The sequence below is a fragment of the Ochotona princeps genome, chromosome 21 (assembly GCF_030435755.1).
Source record: "Ochotona princeps isolate mOchPri1 chromosome 21, mOchPri1.hap1, whole genome shotgun sequence".
NCBI lineage: Eukaryota > Metazoa > Chordata > Mammalia > Lagomorpha > Ochotonidae > Ochotona > Ochotona princeps.
The window spans coordinates 5,775,884-5,794,257 of record NC_080852.1 but is presented as its reverse complement, the minus strand read 5'-3'; the positions used below and the strand labels follow the sequence as shown (position 1 = coordinate 5,794,257).

At 38.7% G+C, this 18,374-nt stretch overlaps 1 pseudogene; it reads right to left on the bottom strand.

The window, feature by feature from the left end:
- Positions 1-17,774: 17,774 nt before the first annotated feature.
- Positions 17,775-18,128, bottom strand: LOC101522371 (ubiquitin-ribosomal protein eL40 fusion protein-like; annotated as a pseudogene).
- Positions 18,129-18,374: the final 246 nt, after the last annotated feature.

Genomic DNA, 18,374 nt, shown 5'->3' with positions numbered 1-18,374 from the left:
TGTTCATCAGGAATATCAATCTGTACTTATCTTTTTCTGCTGTCTCCATCTCGCTTTGATATTAAGGCGATATTGGCTTCATAGAAGGAGTTTGGAAGGATTGCCTCTCTTTATGTTGTTCAGAATTAACTTGTGCAGTAATGCGGGTATGTTTTTCTTGAAACATTTGGTAGAATACAACAGTGAAGCCATCTGGTACAGGGCTTTTCTGGGTTGGGAGGGATTTAATTACTGATTCAATCTCAGTCCTTTTTATAGGTCTATTTTGGTTATTAATTGCCTCATGATTCAGTTTGGTAGATCGTATGTGTCCAAAAACCTATCCATTTTTTCTAGATCTTATTTGTTGGCATTTAGCTGCTTGTGATTGTTCCTAAAAATTCTATGTATGTCCGAGGTATCTATTTTTATATTTCGTTTTCATTTCTGCTCCTATTGATTCATATCTTCTCTCTCCTTTTTTTGATTAGTTGGGCTAGTGGGGAATCTATTTTTTTTTTTATTTTCTCAAAGAACCAGCTGTTTGATTCATTGACCTTATGTATTGTTCTTTTAATCTCTATGTGGTTCATTTCTTCCTTTATTTGGGTTGTTTCTTTTTTCCTGCTAATCTTGGGATTGCTTTGATATAGATCAGCTAAGACAGACAACGGTGGCAGAACCAACCATGAACTCTGTTAAAGTGCCAGTTTGGGTGAGGCTCTTGGGAAGCTGAGAGCCTCTGGTCTGTTTGATGTTATTTTTAGGGCATGCTGACCTTGGTAACTTTTGCTTTGTCTGCCAAGATGTTATTGCTTTTAAAATTAACAGATTGCTACTAGTGACCACCCTGCTGTTGTGCATATAGCATGATTTTCACCCTGTTTTTATGCAAATGACATGTTTTTTGGTATATTCACTTGAACTATAAAACCCTGTTTTACTTCCCCTGTGAGATAGTGGCTGCACTGCTCCATAGTAAGTTCATTTTCCCTGAAAGGTTGAAGACTCTGCATTCTGCTTTACAACATTGCTTTGCTTTTGTTTCTCTCATTCCTTCAACCATATCGTTAGCTCATTTACTTGGTGCTTTTCTAATTTCTTAACATAAGCATTGATTGAGAGGCACGCTCCTCTTAACACTGGCTTCAGCCTGTTTTGGTATGTTGTGTTGATGCCTTCATTTGTTTCAAGCACTTTTTAGATTTCCCCTTTGATTTCTTCTGTAACGCTTTGCTCATTTAGTAGCACATTATTCAGTCTCCAGGTATTCACATGTCTTCAGGGGGATTTTGACTTATTGGTCTCCAGTTTCACTCCATGATGGTCTGAAAAGATGCATGGAATAATTTTTTTTTTGTAATTAACTGAGGCTTATTTTGTGACCTATAATATGTTCAATCCTAGAGAAAGTTCCATATACTGATGGAAAAAAAGTGTGTTCTCTGTCTATAGGATGAGAGATTCCGTACATATCAATTAGGTCCGTTAGCTCTAGTGTCTGGGTGAGCTCTGCTGTTTCCTTGCTGAGCTTCTGTCTCATTGATCTGTCCATTAATGTTAACGAGATACTAAGAGTCTGTTTCTCCCTTTGAATTCAGTGATATTTGTCTCAAGTAGCAAGGTTTTCTGGCATTTGCAGCATATGCGTTTATGATGGTGATATCTTCTTGCTGAATGGATCCTTTGATCATTATGTGGTGATGTTTTTCATGTCAAAGTCTATATTATTTGATGTAAGAATGGCTTCACGAGCTCATTTTTCCTTTACATTAGCCTGAAATATATTTTTCAATCCTTTCACTTTCAGTTTCTGGTTATCTTTGTTGGTGAGATGTGTCTCCTAGGGCAACAAATAGATGTTTTGTTTTGTTTTTTGTTTTCTGTTTATTTTTATACAGTCTGTTAATCTATGAAGCTTGTCATGAGTTTAAGCCATTTACATTCAAGGTTAATACGAATAAATGGTAACTTGGTTCTGTCTTTTTAGCAATGGATTATTCATTGGTCGATTCAGTCTTCTGTTGTTGTTTTACTGGGATGTTCTCCACATTTTCCTTTTGTTCTGGTAGATGCTATCCCTTTTTTCTGCCAAGATAACATCTTTAAGCATCATTTGTATGGCAGGTATGAAGAGATGAATGCTTTAAGTGGAAGAATTTTATATTATTTTCAAAGACAAAGGGAAGAACTGCTGGATAAGTTCCGCTGGGTTGACAATTATCCCTTTTAAAATCTGGAATCTGTCACTTCATTCTCTTCTGGCCTATAGTGTTTCCTGTGGGAGCTCAGCTGTGTGTCTGATTGCCATTCATCTATATGTCAATTGATTTGTTTTCACAAGCACATTTAAGGATCTTTTCCTTATGTTCAATTGAAGAGAGCTTGATTAGCATGTGCCGTGGTAAAGATTGCTTTTCGTCAACCCTATGGAAAATTCTATGCCCCTCCTGGATGTTGTTTTCCAATCCTTTCTCCGTATTAAGGACGTTTTCATTTATTATTTCATTAATTACATTTTAAAGGCCAGATTCTCTTTCTGCATCTTCTGGAACTCCCATAACTCTTATGTTTGGTCTTTTAATAGTGTCTCTTAATTCTTGGATGCTTTTTTTTAGCTTGACCCATCTCTGCTTCCAGGTTTTTTATCATTTCCCCAATGTGATAAGAAATATCTTCTAATTCTGAGATTCTTTCTTCTGCCTCATTCATTCTATTATGGAGACTTTCCACTGAATTTTTAATTTGCTCCATTGTGTCCTTCAGTTCTAATAATTCGACTTGATTTTGTTTCAGTGTTGCTATTTCCTGAGTGACAGATTTCTTACATTCCTTAAGCTCCTGTGTGTGCTTGTCATTGTTGGTAACAAGTTTTTAAAATTCTTTTTTTTTTTTTTTTGCTTAAGTGGTTTTAATAGTTTTCCAGTTATGAATTGCTGCCAGTTTCACTCGATGAGGTCGTCCACTGATTGATATGGTCCATCATAAAAGTTTTTAAAATTCTTTATCTCCCATCTTCTCAATATATTCCTCAGTTAACTCTGAGGTTGGCAAAAGCCTTTGCTCCTTTGCAGGAGAAGCGTCAGTAATATTCACTCTGCTTCTGTCTCTTCTTTTGCCCTTGGTACTTCTGGTTAGCAAATTCTATTCCTTAGGGCCGATTTCTAAGTCGTGTCACCCACAGTTCTAGAAATTGATTTTATGAATTGTATTTGGTGCTTGGTTCATTGTTTGCCGTCATTTGTGCCACTCCCTCCTGTGAGTTTCAGTCCCAGGTTCTTGTCCACCCAGCTCTCTGTAGCCCCAGCTCCTGGTTCACCATGCTCTGCCCCTGTGATCCCATGCTGTGGCCACACCACACCTCTGCCTGTACAGCCTTTCTCCCACTCCTTGTTTGAGCAGTGCCCAGGATTAGGGAGACACCTATATTTTGGTTTTTGTAGTGTTGTTCTTTCTGGAACCTACCAGCTGTTGGATCTGAGGGCCACATGAACCCATTTTGGGTGGAACTCATAGAATGCCAAGCCAGTGCTGTTTCCCCTATGGGACCTGTGCAATGCACTTAGCTGTGAGTTCACTCCCAGTTTAGCACACGTGCAGCTTGCTGCTACCCCTCCAGCCTCACAGCCTTTGCCACAATATACAAAATGGCATCCAGTGTGGCACCGGTGAGAGTCTGGGCCATGAAATGCACCCTGTTCCTGCACCACCCACTGGGGGTCTTCCACTCTGTCTCTACTAGGTGATTCTTTGCCTGGGTCTACTTGCTGAGCTCCTGGTGAACTCCCCCTTCCCACTTGGCTGCTAGTGGAGCTCTGGCCACCAGAGGAGCACCCATCACTGCTTGCTGACTGCCACTGGGATATCTGAGCTCCACTGCGTCTCTGTGTCCAGGAGGTTTCAGGTGTGCCCCTGCTGTCAGTCCATCCTCTCATATCCTGGAATCTGCCCTCTCTGCTCCTCTCTGGCTAATTATTTGTCATCAGTTTAAACCTATCCTCACCCTACACTGTCATCTTGCCCTCAATCCAGAAACTCTTTACCCCATTGCAATGTACAACAGTACTCTCCTTGTGTCTTCTTTGGGTAGTTTCAAAGTTTCAGATATTTTATTTATGCCTCTAATTGATTTTGAATTTATTTTTTATGTGTTTGGCTATAGGTATCTGGTTTCATTCTCCTTGGAAGTATCACATTTTCGTAGGATCATTTATTCAAAAGACTATGCATTTTCCAGTGCATATTCTTAGCATCTTTGTCAAATATGAGGTGGGTATTGAAGTTGGATTTAATTCTTGAATCTCTATCTTGGTCTACAAATATATTTTGTACTCATACCATGCTATAGTTTCTGGAATTTTGTAACACATTAAAGGCGGGTTTTGTGGTGTTGCAAATTGCTTCGCCTATCCAGGGTCTTTTGTGTCTCCATATATATGTTAGCAGCAGTTTGTTCAATGCTGTGAAAACTAAAACTGGAATTTTGGTAAGAAATGTTTTGATTTTTGCTAAAGTTTTCACCTTGCATGCCCAGGATCCCATATGGGTACCAGTTTGTGTCCCAGCGGCCCAACTTCCCATCCAGCTCTCTGCTTGTGGCCTGGAGAAGCAGAAGAGGATGAGCCAAGCACTTGGGACCCTGCACCCGCGTGGGAGACCCGTAGGAAGCTTCTGGATCCTGGCTTCAGATCTGCTCAGCTCTGGCAGTTGCGGCTACTTGGGGAGTGAACCAGTGCGTGGAAGATCTTCTCTCTGTTTCTTCTTCACTCTGTAAATTTGACTTTCTAATAAAAATAAACAAATATTTTAATGAAGAATTCTATTTATTATTATAAAGTACATTGAAAATGTGTCATCATAAAAATTACAAGGAAAATAGGAAGCAGGAAGCATTGTTATACTCTTAAATCTTCCCCTACCCATATGGAAATAAAGCAAATATTTCCGCAGATTTTGTGGTGTATAGGCCAGCCAATCATTGACGCATCCACATTTCTGATCAGAGTGCCTAGCTTGATTCCCGGCTACTCTATGCTTTGATCTGATTTCCTGCATCTGTGCCTAGAAGCAACAGGTTGTGTTCCAAGTCCTTAAATTTTTGCCACCTGGGGGATCTGAATGGAGTCGCTGGCTCCTAGCATTAGTCTGAGCCAATTCTAGCTGTTGTGGGCATTTGGGAAATGATACCTCTTCCTCTGATCTTCCTCATGTTCTGTCATACCACCTTTCACATACATAAGTCTTCTTTAAAATTTGAAAAAAGGTAATCTTAAAAGGTATGAAGTCTTATACCATTTCAAAGCTGATTATTTTCATCTATATATGGAAGATATAGCAAATTAACACATTACATTAAATCATATTACAAGCCTTGCTTTTCCTTATAATTTAGCTGTAAGCATAAAACGACTCCCTTTTAAAAACATTTCATAACCAGCCTATAGTGATTGTACATACGTATGTCACACTGTGTGGTGTGACATTTCAATGCTTGTGTGTAAAATCGGTAATGATCACACCAGGGTAATTAGCATATCTGTCTGCTCAGACATCTGTAACTTTTTCCACTGAGGACAACCAAAAATCTCCTGTAGCAGCTCTTGGGAAAGCTTCAGTAACTGTTGCCAAGGATGGTTCTCCTGCTGTCCGCAGGAGTCACTTCCACGCAGTTGCATACCTATATCTATTAACCACATCCACTCCCTGTACCACCTTCCCAAACTGGTGCATTTTCTTGTGTTTTCTACTAATCTGTTGTGAAATCTTCACCTTATATTTTATATAAGAGTATATTGTGTATGTCTTTCTCTTCCAAGATAAACTCACTTAAATAAGATCCATCCAGTTGTTTCCATGTTGCTGCAAGTGGCAGAGTTGCCTCCTCCAATGCCTTTTTCTATTCTTGTGTATCTAACCCGTTTTCTTTAGCCACCCACCTACCAGTGTGCAGGTAGGCAGAGTCCCTCTCTTGGCTAACTGTAAACTTGTTTCATTGTACCTACAGTATGATCTTAGAAGCTGGATTTCTATTAAATCTCCTCCTATGCAATAAATTTACATCAAAATTATTTTCTATTTACCCTCCCAGGCCCATCATATTCAAACTCCCTTCTCTGGAGTCTTTCATAATTGCCATAATCCTCATTCTTAGTGTCTCATACTCTATAACCCATCCTTTCATCCCTCTTTAGTATGAGTAAATATTAGACTTAAGCAGGGTCACTATGTTGCATTGTTTTTTCCCAAAGCACCCAGCACAGTGCTGAACCAAGTAGGGACTTAATGAATAATTGATTGTTTAATGGAAGTAAATGCTTGTACAACAAGGATAATCCATTTCCTGACTCTGCAAGACAGCACAGAAATTACTGATTATCAGGGACTGCCCTTATTGCTGAACATTTATTCCAGAGAAAAATATTAAAGCCTCAAGTGCAAAAATCATGTTGGATTAATGCTCCTATATTACGTATCAGGAGTTATGTGAGCCAACTGCAATATCAGGACTTATGACCCACTTTTCATTTTTCAAATAAAGTTAGGAGAGAAGCTCTGTGGGCATACAATATTCTTTCTTTCTTTGCACAGCCAAACAAATGTCATCACTTCTAAACTAACTGAATAAATAAATAGATAAATACGTACATACATAAACAAGAAAATAAAACTAAAAAGAAGGCTTCCCTGACTGGAAGACCATTTCATCTAGAATCTGTTCAATAATCCTTTCATTTTCGGGCAAACTTTCAAGGCAAAATTTTTTCAGAGAAAATTTAACGAAAAAAGTTGGGAGTTATAAATCGAAATGAATGCAATTTTTAACACTGAAACAGAAGGCGGGAATGTCGCTGTCCTGCAGCGATGGACTTGATGCACGGAGCCGATAGTAACACGCTTGAACTACTGACTGATGATCAATAGCCAAAATTTATTAGGGGCAACAGACTTTATATGCTGAGGGTCATACAGGATTAGGGTAGAGATACTTAGTTCATCAACAGAACCATCAACTGTTTCTATGCTTTAGTTTGGAAGTCCTTTTGCCTTGTATATTACTTCCCACTCAACTGCTCTTACACAAATGATATCTCATCAGGTATACAAAAGGTAGCCATTCAGTTGTTCTCATGCAAAGGATATCCAATGAGTCACACACAAGACATCCATTCAGCTGTTTATCATACAAATATTGTCCAATCAACTGTAATCCTGTGCTCGCTAACCTTCTAGGGTCACAATGTCCTCCTACAGGGAAGGCAAATTTTCTCTGAATACAAAAGAAGTGGCTAATAAGAGGTATCAATAATGTACTTTTTTTTCAATAATACACACTTGATACATATATTATTTCAAAAATTGCAGAGTTTTAGACTTTTTTCTATCTTTGACCAGATAATTATAAACCCCAAAATTCTTTAAACAGAAAAGGGCTCCACCACATTGCAATTTACTAACATACACTAGCATATCTGTGCATTTCAGCAAACATCTATTCTCAGTAACCTGGAATAGCATTGCACTTTTCTCTGAATGTGATTATTACTGAGGCCGTAAATGTTAGATTCCCACTTCAGATGAAAGCTATATATGTATTTATACAGTACAAAACCATATAATGAGGTCACACTAATTGTAATAATTAACTAACATGGAAACCTCACTGGATAAAAGTTAAAAACTGTATCTGGTTAAAGCAATTGAAGTTCTCTTTTCATTTCCTTCATAGCGTATAATACCCATACTATAATTGTAATGAAAGAGACCAGGAAAGCAAAAACTGCCCTTAACAAATATTTGCATTTCTTCCCCATAGATACATACTACAGAAGTATGCAAAATCAAGAAGGAAAATAAAGATGTTCTTATATAATTCAAGAAAGATTTTAGTTCATATAATTTTTAAAAATTAATTTACAATTCAAAAGTGTTGGCTCACTGACTTCAGCTATTCTGGAGAGGCATTCATTTAGCTACTACTACTACAAGCTATTATTTGTGTTTGTGACAGTACACTATTTTTTTTAAATGTGCAAGAACTAATCATTTTACAGATTTCCCTGTATGTTTCCGAGTGAAATCATGTGGGACAACTATTTTGCTGATATTGCCAGGGAATCCTAGGCTTTTAACCAGTTCTGTTTAGTGCAGAGTCTATAAGTCATGGAAATACATGTAACTATTTCCCGGGTCCCAATTTAAAGGAACAGAAATAAAAAGATTTCATAACATATGTAGTACTGACATACATTTTAGAGAAATATTCAAGTGTAAAATGCCTCCAAGCAGCTTTAAGGCAACGTGTTTTTGAGATCTTAATCATTAGCCAGTAACTGTCATAATCCTGACAATTTGCTTGACCAAAGGTATGTGTTTTATGGGTTACCTTACAAAAATGGTGGAAGACAGTGCTCTTTTTAGTGTGTTATTTCGTCATTCATTCACTTACTCACACATTCGTATACCCCACAAACATCCATGGGCTGATAAACAAGTGTGAGTTGTGATGCTGGATACATAGAAAACAATGATGAAACAGTGATGGCTTGCCTCCTATTCCTGCTGAGCTCAAGAGCACCAAGAAATGGTACCAATCAAATTGTCAAGGAAATACATGAAGCGTTACAATGCTGATAGGTGCTGTGTTGAGAGGGCTGTGGTACCATTTGAGATTGTGTTGGACCAAGTGTCTTTGCATGGACCGAGATGTTTAAGCTAGCCTATGAAGAACACAAAACAAGAAAACCCACATTAGGAGAGGGGGCAGAGCATGTCAGGGAGAGCAGGATCATGTGTTCACTCATTGACCTGTTGTGCTTTATTTTTAAGTGCTGCCCGACTACAGGTCTGTCCCAGGTACTGAGGAGATAGCTGTCATGAGACAGGTAGGAGTCCCTGAGGTTACCAGCACACAAGGTTTCAAGAACCAATAGATGGTCACAAGCTTGGAGCCTGAGTTTGGAAAGACAGAATTGGGAGCTTAATAAATCCAGTGTGGTGTGTTTTGTGACCTAAACCATGTTTATATAAACATATTCAGATGCAGTACTTTTTAGATGGAAACGATACATCTATTTCTTTAATTTGCCTTCAGATCCTCTTTCCACAAAGAGCTGACTCGTTTACCAACAAGATTATACTGGCATATGTTTATTCCTTTAACATATTTTAAATGGGTTTTCCCATTTGCATTCAATTGCTTTTATTTTTTATCATGGCAAGTTGGTGAGAGCGTATTTGACTGTGAAAGCCAACTGTGATGATGTCTGTTAAAACAAGACATTATTAAGAAGCCATGCATGCATTCTGCTAGGTGCTCGTGTCACTCTCATAGCTTTGTATCAGATGGAACATTTATCTCGTAAATATACAGCTAACTCCATACACATATCAAGCAGCCAGTAGTTTTCCACACATGTTTTCCTCTTCTGCCTTTAAAAAGAGCTCACTGCTTCTCAGACAGCTGTAGATACTGGGGGATAGACTCTTATGCAGGAGAATCAAATAAGTTACTGTGTCAATTTTTCTGAAAATAGCTGACTTAATAGCGCAAATTGGGGGAGGGGGTTGGTTTACCAGTGTGGTTTCCTTAGCAAGACTTTGGATGACACCATTGATTATTTGTAGAAGTCAGTATTTGCAGCCATGCATACAGTATCAAGTAGTTATCATTGTGGACACAAAGTTTGATAGCGTACTTTTCGGCTGAAGAAGTAACTATTTTTCTTGGCTCCAGGACCTAACAGGTGTCCTCCAAGTATGAACACAGTCAGTGTATGGTGGATAGAAGCAGACCTGGATGAGTCTTAATCCTGGCTTCACCATTTGTCATGTGTATGACAGTGACCAAAGCCAAGATACTTATTCTCTCCCCTAATTATCTACTCTCCAAAATGAGTACAACAATAATATCTTCTGTATTTCAGGTGAGAATTACATGAGATTCAAGAATGCTAGATTCTGGAGAAGCATGCCTGGCCCACAGCAAGGCATTGAAAAATTGCTGAACAGTAGCCGTATTACGTGGCTTCAACAGTACAGTTGGACGTAAGGAAAGCCTAGTTTTTTCAAGTCTCAACTCTTGGGAGGAACATTGGTTAGTTCTCAGCTGTTCGTCTCTGACTCACTGAGTGACAGCTAAAGTCAGAAAAAAGATATAGGAAAAAATTGACTTATGAAATTCAAATAAGTGGCATTTCAAACCTCTGTTTAGTTCTTCATCACTGACAAACAGCTTATTTTTGCATATTTAAAAGATGAAAGAAAATGCACGCATACTAATTTCAAATTAGTCTTTCTAATGGGGGTAGAATTTTTCAAGTGATTTCCAATGGTGGAAAAATGAAGAATTCACACTCAAGTGAATGTTTGAATAATAATTAATTAACCATTACAGTTGAGGTTGTCCCAAAGCTCTTCACATCTTGAAGAAAAGGTTGGGATAAAGACAGAGATACAGATATATATATATGTATGTGTGTATCCACTATATATGTATAATTTCAAAATTATTCTTGCATCAAAGTAAACTCATCTTTTTAATTTTGTTGTTGAAGAACGTTCTGAATCTTTCTTGTCTATCTGCCTAGTTATGGAGGATTTGGACAGTAATGTGATTGCTATTAAAGCTCGTTGTGACGTATTAGTAGATTCAGCTGGAAATTTGCTTCCGTTTCTAACTCTTAAATATATTCTATCTGTTGGGGTCTAACTCAAGTATTCCCTTATCTATGAGGCTTCAATAACAAAGTCACAACATGCATAATTCTCACAATATTTTGATAGCTCTTGTATTTCTTTTTAATGCATTGTTTATTTTATCCCCTAACATCACTGCTTTCTTCTCTACTTTCTTCTGCTTCAGTAATGTTTATTAAGTACTCATTAGGAGCCAGTATCTATATCACAGGCCTTATGTTTATTATTTGATTCACTCATCTCAATAATTTAATACTATTCTTGTTCTTTATTTATGTATAAGAAACTGACTCCAAAAATGTAAATGCTTATTGAAGGTCACACAACCAGCAAATCACAGGTCCACGCTTCAAATCCAGGCAATCTAATTCTAAAGCCCTAACTTCTTGATTTCTGATAAGGTTTATTTATTTACTTACTTACTTACTTATTTGATAGACAGTTACAAAGAGAGGATATCCACACAGAGAGAGAGATCTATTATCCACTGAATTAGTAAACAAATGATTACAGTGATTTGAGCTACATCAGACTGAAGCCTGGAGCCAGGAGTTTCTCCTATGTAAGCGGTAGGGGTCAGGCATTTGGGCCATCTTCCACTGCTTTCACAGGCATATGAGCCAGGAGTTCACAGCCCGGACTTGAATCAGTCCATTTCAGATGTTGGAATAGCAGGCAGCAGCTTAAACTGCGGTGCTACAGCACTGGACCCCATAATCCTAACTTCCTGTGATTGTTCTATGCTTTGTCTCTCTACTTGGACATGTCTTTGGAGCAGGGGTTTTGTTTTCATACTGAAGGAGAATCTTGCCAAGAATTGTGCCTCATCCTTCCATCCTTTCTCCGCTACCCCAACTGGCTGAGGATCCTGTGGCTTATACTAAACCAGCCCTTCAGAGTGTGACACAGAGGACAGCTGGGGAAAAAAAATTAAGAAGCATTCTTGGTTCTTGACACAATGGTATATAGAAGCATCTTAAACCAGAATTTTTCATTTGAGAGAGAACATACTTCTGCATTTATATTTCAGTTATTCTCTGATTTTTGGTTTCTTAAAGCCAACTTTATCCAGTCGAATACATTTTTGGAAGGCTTATATGCCACCAAGTATACACCTCCTATGCTTAAAAGATTCTTGATAAATTTTAGGATGATCTATGCTAATGGTAGATTTTATAATAGATTCAAGGCTTATCATGAAACTCTCAGAGAGTATTGCACATAAATCCAATGCTGCAGCATACTTGAAACCTCAAAATTGAGTAGTTTTTTGGGATTTGTTTTGTGATCACTCCATTCGCTTTTACTGTATGAACACATAGAACTGATAGGGAATGATATTTTTGCATAGCTGGGCACATTCCCAGTGCTAGCAGGATAAGAAAAATATCAACTGGAAAAAACGTTTCATTGCATGTGTTTAGAGTGTACAGTGCGATAATTCGACACATGTATTCAACGTCTGAAAAAATACCTGTGTTTTTCAAACATAGGAAATTCCCTTTCTGCACTGATGTCATCTCTCATTACAGGAATAGTAATTGGCATTAGTAAAGAACATGTCCACCATTAGCATCCACATCCCCACCCTAAGGTTATTGCAATACAACATTGCAAAAAGATTATTACAGAAGTTAGTATAAATCAACTCAAGAGAAAAACCTATCTGAGAATTACCTTCTAACAAGAGCCATGGATGATGAAGAGAGAAGATGTCAAGTAAGAGAAAATATGAACAATGGCATTATTTAAGAGCCAAAAACATAAAAGTTGATTTTAATTGTGCCCTATTTAATTGTGCCAATATTTTCTCAGAAAATACAGCAACCCTGTAAAAAAATAATAAAGGCATTTATATTCAGTCTTTCTTTGGTTTTCTATTTATTTAATTTTTTAAAATGTATCTTTATTGGAAAGGCAGACTTACAGATGTGAGAGACAGAGAGAAAGATCTTTTGTCTGTTGGTTCACTCCCCAAGTGACCACAATGTCAGGGGCTGGGCTGATCCGAGCTCAAATGTCAGGAGCTTCTTCCAGGTCTCTGATGTGGGTGCAGGGTCCCAAGACCTTGGACCATCCTCTACTGACACAGGCAAGAAACTGGAAGGGAATTGGAGCAACCAGGACAAGTGCCGACATCCATATGGGATCCCAGTGTATGCAAAGCAAGGATTGAACCATAGCACCAGGCCCCTTTCTTTGGTTTTCTAAACTCCTGCATGGGCTAGGCACTGATCTCATATCAAAAGATAAAAAAATTAACAATTTTGAAAGAAATCATGCCTTCTGGGAGCTGACTTTGTTATAGAGGAAGACATATAATAACCATAAACAATTGGAAACCAGAGCTTTATTTTAAAGAGAGATTACAGTTACATGGTATTGAGCTGGAATGTGACTGGTGGCAAGGGGCAGTCAGTCAGTTCTCTGTAAGGATGTGTCACTTACACTTGGATCTAGAACTTCAGCTAAGGTAATCTCACACACATTTGGAAAAAGAGAAACCCGTGCAGCGCAGCAAGGATCCACAGGCCTTGAAGTTGTAACAAGTTTCACCAATCCACAGGGTAGAAGGTAACTTCAATGTTTCTGGAACAAAGTGGAAAACGGGAGAGTGACTGAGGCCAGGGTCAGATGGATCAGCAGGACTGGATCATACAGGAGCTTGAGGGTGTTTGAATTTTATTCTAAGCTCTTTTCTCATGAGAGGCAATGGAAGTGATTATCTTATGTCAAAACTCTATTGTTACTTGGCTATTTAGAGCAGGAAACACATTTTTATAATGAGAATTCTGAGATCCTCATATCCATGAAATCTAAGTGACCATTATTTCCGGAGAACTTTTGATATCTCAAAAGTGCTTAAAATCAATGAAATATGAAGGCTGGAAGAAGTTGTAGATTTTTAGGATCCCGAACCTTATAGACCTCTTTTTATTCATGTTGAAAACAGACAAAAATAGCAAGTTTAGCATCACCTGTCGGTAACATATTAAGTTGATTCAAAATTGATTTTTAATTTTAGAGCTGCCATTTCATACTTAACAATATCTCCTATTTGCCTTTTTTCTGTGATTATCCCATATTTCCATTTAAAAATATATATATGAAAAAACTGTAGTAAACCTAAATAAGCATAGACAGATGGAGAAACAGTGATACCAAGATTTATGAAAACATTGCTACACCGCTTGCAAGTTGCTATCAAATATGTTCTGCTCATTTGACTTATGTGTAGAATTAAGCACAAGGATATTCTCTGTTCCATTTGTAGGATTTGTGCTACCAACCTAGAATCCACACACTCATCTGGCTTGCTCCTCTGGGGAACCCAGACATCACTAATCAGTTATCTTCCACAGACTCCCTCTCAACCTGAAAACACATTTCATTACTATTTCAGTCAGCCACTATTCATTAATGAGTTTTCAGAGAAAACTGCTCTTGTCAAAACCACCAGGAGCAAAGAAGACACACATGTTTTCCAGGCGATAACTCTCTGATCAACTCTCACAATAGAGAATAATTGAAAATGGACAGCTAAATAGATGTAGGTTTGATGTGAATGGGGTGCTTACTCAAAGAGTTGTAAAAAGTTTAGTGGAAATTGGGTCATGAAAATTTCTTGCTCCAAAATAAACACATACTAACTTGCTACAATGTGTTTCAACATGATGCAGTTTGAGGTGTTAAGATGAAATAAGACATCAGTCTGAAGAGACTTTCTACCAGAGCAACATGACTTCTGGTAAAACTGAAACAAGATTATGAAGAAGTTTGGGGGCAAGGATAGTGAAATCGTTGGCACTTTATGAAAAATTTCGGGGCTCAATGTCCCAAAGAATTCAGCAGTTTTCAAATAATATATTTTAAGAAAAAAAAATGAGGTCATCATTAAGATGAATCTTCAATGACAGACCGTTCAATTTGTAAAGAAAAGATTAAACTTGCTTGTGCCTCTGTTGAAAAATTGATAATTAAGAAGACATACCAATAAACATCTCTGTGGGTTTAGCTTACATAATTCTGAGTGAATAATTGAAGTTAAACAAATCCTACTCCGTGGGTGCCGTAACTATCCTGCCCAGATCAGAGAAGAACAAGATCAAGTTCCTCAGGCCTCTCTTGGAAGAACACAGCTTTCCCAATGTGATTCTGAGAATGAAGCCCAGTGCAAGCAATGACTTCCCATAGCTGGAAGTGATTCAGTTAAAAACAAGGGCAAAATTCATGTCACTAGTTTTTCTGGAACACTACTGTCATTCTGCTTGTTGATTTTCTGGAGGGGAAAAGAAGAACATCTGCTCATTAGTCGTGCTTTCTCAGAAGGTTGCCCACAGCTTCAGAAAAACAAAATGCTCCAATATACTCACCATAGAGCCATTCTCTTCTTTGGCAATGTTTCTGCCCACTTCTCTCGACAAACGAAGGAAATCTGGTAACGGTTTTCAGTAAGAAATCATTAGCATCCACCTTATAATGGGATCCAGCTCCTGACTTGGTTTTGTTTCTTAATCCTTAAAAAAAAAAAAAAATCCGTCAGGGACACAAATTTTTCTTCAGCTAGTAATGTAAAAATGGTTGCATTCATGTGGTTCAATTCCCAGGACACTCAGGATGGTATCATTATTTATAACAATAATAACGACAAAAATCTTGAACATGATGGAATATAATGCTTATATTTTGATATTTAATTTTCCCACCAACATTTTAGTGTCTCCTTCTTTGATGTAAGTTGCTCGGCTTCTCTCAGCATCTGTTTCCCTTAGGGTAAATGAGAGTGATGTTTTCCTCACTGGTTTTAGGAAATTAGTGGGAGATGTTTAATAAATATTAGGTTTCATCTTTTTTTTCACAAAAACCAGAATGCTATTGACTTGATCTCAGAGGCTCAGCATGTTTCAATTCCCAGACAGAAATTTTTTTCCACTTTCATTATCAATATTTCTTCACGAGATATTGCAAAGGTACTTACACACACACACACACACACACACAACCTGCAAACATGTCATTTCCATCATATATGTTATGCTTCCAAAGAGTCAGAATTTTATTGCATTTGGCTCAAGTTCTTCACAAGACTCACAGAGGACTTAGAAAACTGTGACTGTTAAGATGACGTTCTGAAGAGCGGAGAGTAGAGCCTGCAGGCAGACAGCCTGGGTGTTGAAGAGCTGGGTACCCCATGTAAGAGTGCCCCAGCACGGAGTGCAGTTTCCTGCTAACATGCCCCTTGGTTATCAGTGGTGATGGCTCCAGTACTGTTCATGTAGCCCTGGTTGTCAGCAATGATGGCTCCAGCACTGCTAACGTAGCCCTGGTTATCTGTAGTGATGACTCCAGTATGCAGGTTCACAACACCAGTATGAGAGAGATGGATTGCTCCCAGCTTTAGCGGCAGACCAGACCTGGCCATTGGGAGCATTGGTGGAATGAACCAGGGAACAGAAGCATTCTCTCTCTTTTTCTCTGTCTCTCTTTTTCTTTTTCCTTTCCTCACACCTTTCTTCTAAAATTTAAAAAAAAAAATGCTTAGATGTAAAAAAAGGAAGCTGGCTTTGTGAGACGGTGGTTTAAGCTTGATATGAGCACCAGTTCAAGTTTTGGCTGCTGCAATTTTGATCCAGCTCCCTCCAAATCTGCAGAGGAGGCCTTAGTACTTGGGTCATGACACATATATGTGAGATCTGGGTGAAGTTCCTAGCTTCTGGCTTCAATCTGACCCAGCCCAAATTTAAACAGCAAACCAGCAGATGCAAGATTTCTGTCATTTCTCTCTTTCTTTTTTTCTCTCTCTCTCTCTCTCCCTGCTTGTGTGTGCATGTGTCTTTCTCTGTATATAACTTTGCCTTTCAAATAAACAAATAAATCAATACAGAAGGAAAACAAATGAAAGAATAAAAATGGTTGAAATGAGGAAACGGCCATTTATTAAATTAGACATGAGATATGAGTCATCAAGGTGAGGAATGGATTTTAAAAACTGAAAAGCACAGCAGCTTGTTGGAAGCTACCGGGTTTTACTCCTTTTTCAGGACTCAGTTCAGCACTGGCCTCTCAATAAATGTTTATTGAATAAATGAATAATCTAAATGAAGCTTTACCTTTTAAAATGAGATAAGTGCTCTCCAAATGAAATATAAATGCAAATAGGTACCTCTACAGATTTTTATTTCCCTCCAGACCCCCGTACGGCAACAGTTGTTTTATATAGCACAGGAATATTGCTCTTATTCACTGACTCTGACCCTGAAAATGTCTGTTACAAATAACTGAGCTCTCTAATAATTCATAATGACCCTGCTCTTGTAGCAGAACTAATCAGTGGTGTGGAATGAAATCGGCAATTCTAAAAATGAGACATTGCTCCCACTGATTCCTCTGTGGTCATCACCTTTGCATTAAAGGGAACAATCGCAATATGTTAACATCAACCAATGTCATCAATAAACTTCCAAACTATATGACATGATTCACTTATTAGGACGCGTGATGATTTTCACCTACCGCACTCTCACTCTGGAGGGCATCCAATTCCACTGACACTAATAACATTTAAATGTTTTTAATCTCCTTTTGAATTGCTCACAGTCATAGAGTGAGTTCCCTCTTTACATTGTTAAAAATGTAGATCACAAAATTGACAGTGTTCACTGTGTTGAATGATGGCACAACCTAAAATCTTGAAAATGTATATTTTAAAGTATTCATCATTATTTTTATAGGAAGAAAATATGTTGTCCCATGCATTAACTGTACAGCATGTCTGAACCCGTACTTGAGTAAGGAGGCCAAGTTCACCTCCAGGGGGCCAGGGAGTGTCCCACCAAGAATGCCCCTCTACCAGCCTACGGGCCAAAACCTAAGCTGCAGGTGTGAGGGCCAGGCAGCCTTTGATTCCTGGTTCACTGAAAGAGCTCACTTAGCTGGCCTGGTACAAAGCTATCGTCACACAATATTCAAAAAATAAGACCTACAATTTACAGTTGTTGGATAACAGAAATACTCTCTTATCTTTGATATTCTCTTTTATACACACTCAGGTCAACAAAAGGAAACTTTATTGAGGTCGCGGGGTGTGGGCAGGCAGGGCTTTATTTGACCTTCTTCTTGGGGCGCAGGTTGTTGGAATGCACTTCTTCTTGCGGCAGTTGACGGCGCTGGGGTGCAGGCGGGCACAGAGCTTGCAGCAGGTCATCTCGCTATAGCTGTACTTCTGGGCGAGCTGGCGCAGGGACGGCTCGATGGTGCCGCCCCACTGGCAAAGCACCAGGTGCAGCGTGGACTCTTCCTGGAGTGCCACCACCCTCCAGCCGCTTGCCGGCAAAGATCAGACGCGGCTGGTCCTGGGGGATGCCCTCTTTGTCCTGTATCTTCGCCTTGACGTTTTTGATGGTGCCACTGGACTCCATCTTGAGGGTGATGCTCTTGCCCGTCAGGGTATTCATGAAGGTCTGTCTGCATTGTGGCATCTAAGGGACCACTTCAGCGCCCGGCTGGACAGAATATTCTCTTATATTTTAATGGTATGTATTTTATTTTAAATTTGTAGTTGAAAATGCATTTTCAAAGGAGAAAAGCCAGGAACTCAACCCTGGTGTCTCTTGTGGGTCAGGAACCCAGTTAACTGTCCCTCATTGTTGGTATGAGTAGGAGGAGGTTCTGAACTCAGGGCCTTGAATGAAACGTTGGTT